The 1,719-nt window shown below is 41.3% G+C and overlaps 1 non-coding gene across 1 annotated transcript; it reads right to left on the reverse strand.

Annotated features, from left to right (window-relative positions):
* Window positions 1–474: 474 nt before the first annotated feature.
* Window positions 475–563, reverse strand: TRNAY-GUA (transfer RNA tyrosine (anticodon GUA)). Its single transcript is given in 2 exon segments — window positions 475–510; window positions 527–563. It is a non-coding gene; the product is annotated as a tRNA-Tyr (tRNA).
* Between the last annotated feature and the right edge of the window lie 1,156 nt (window positions 564–1,719).

The raw sequence follows: 1,719 nt of genomic DNA on the forward strand, positions 1-1,719 counted from the left end.
CCCATCTCGCTCCAAGAGCGCAGAGTAGCCCAGAGAATGGAAGCAGGGAGTAAATGTGTCCACTATTAAAATCAGGGATGACAGTTTTTGCCAGTCCCCAAGTATATTTCTAAAGTAACAGGGCCCACACTCTTTCATGGAGTGTCTAAAAGTCTAATAATAGATTCTTCGAATTCAAATACTCCTGTTTCATTAACTTTATTGAAGAGAACTTTCTGTCAGGTGTACACTGCTCCTTTTTTGAAGAGGGGAGGGATATAAAAATCCCGTTCCCCACATTCCTCATGATCCCTCCTCAACTTGGTGAAAATTGAGTCTCACTCGACTGTCCGTGAAGCAACCCTTGTTAGCAATTTTAAAGGTGGATTATTTTCCTTCTCTGAGCGTCTTACAAATTCATGTATAGCAAGCTGCACACTGCGTTCTTCAAGTTTCTTTATTTCAGGCCCAGGAGAGACCCTTTTAAAAGGGAACTCCTCCGAGCCGGACTCGAACCAGCGACCTAAGGATGACTATATTCAAACCCCTACAGTCCTCTGCTCTACCAGCTGAGCTATCGAAGGATGTTGTTGCATGTTATTTGGATACTTCAGAATTTACCTATTGCTTTTGACTATCCTGTATTCTTGTTCATTTTGAAAATATAGGGAAACGTGAGGAAAGTTTCGAGGATATTAGAAATGTTCCAAAATGTTCTAAAATGTTCTCATCTGAGTAGGGATAGTGACTATACAATTGTATGAACAATTCCCTTGAACATTTAAAATTTCACATAGGTCCAAAAAAAAACCAGAAAAAAAAAAAAAAACCCACGAGTATTCCGTGTACTGCTCCCTTAGATAGAGTAGATAGGACCATTGCCCTTATTGCACGTGTTGTCCAGCTGTCCTGTCCGCTTAGCACCTCCTTTCTCTTTAGGAAGTGAATAATAAAGACAAGTTTATCTTACACAACTGGGTTGAAAAGGGGGGACCTACCACCTTGAAGCGGAGTTACTGCCCAGTTCATTTTGGAAGCATTGAGATTCTCCTTTCTGAAGGGCAAGGAAAATTGCACAATTTGTATAATTTGTAATTTGTGTTCGAGACACAAAACATGAGACAAGAAGTGCGTTGTGTGTGTACTTATGTTTAGGAATTGAGTGGCTCATATGATATTGCACAATTGTAATGGGACAAATAAATGAAACACAACACTTCTCCCTCCCCCCACAATTTAAAAAAGAAATATAACATTCTATTTACAGGTGTCAACCTAAATAACACAGAGAAGCTCTCTGAAAGAAAATGATGTTTATTTGGGAATAGAGCATTGCAAAGAAAAAACGAGTGCCATAGGAAACTATGTATATTCAGGGAGGTAAAAGAAGAAAAAGGTGTTTTTGAGTTGGAGTCTGGCTCTGTCGCCCAGGCTGTAGTGCAACGATCTTGGCTCACTACAACCTCCGCCTTCCGGGTTCAAGCAATTCTCCTGCCTCAATCTCCCGAGTACCTAGAATTACAGATGCCCGCCACCACACCCGGCTAATTTTTGTATTTTTAGTAGAGACGGGGTTTCACCATGTTGGCCAGGCTGGTCTCAAACTCCTGACCTCATGATCCACCCGCCTCGGCCTCCTAAAGTGCTGGGATTACAGGCGTGAGCCACCGAGCCCAGCGACAAAGATTTTTAAGGGAAAAAATGAGAAGGATTATATAACTGTGTTGAAGTAATTATCAT

Source organism: Macaca fascicularis, chromosome 4, assembly GCF_037993035.2.
Source record: "Macaca fascicularis isolate 582-1 chromosome 4, T2T-MFA8v1.1".
NCBI classification, from domain to species: Eukaryota; Metazoa; Chordata; class Mammalia; order Primates; family Cercopithecidae; genus Macaca; species Macaca fascicularis.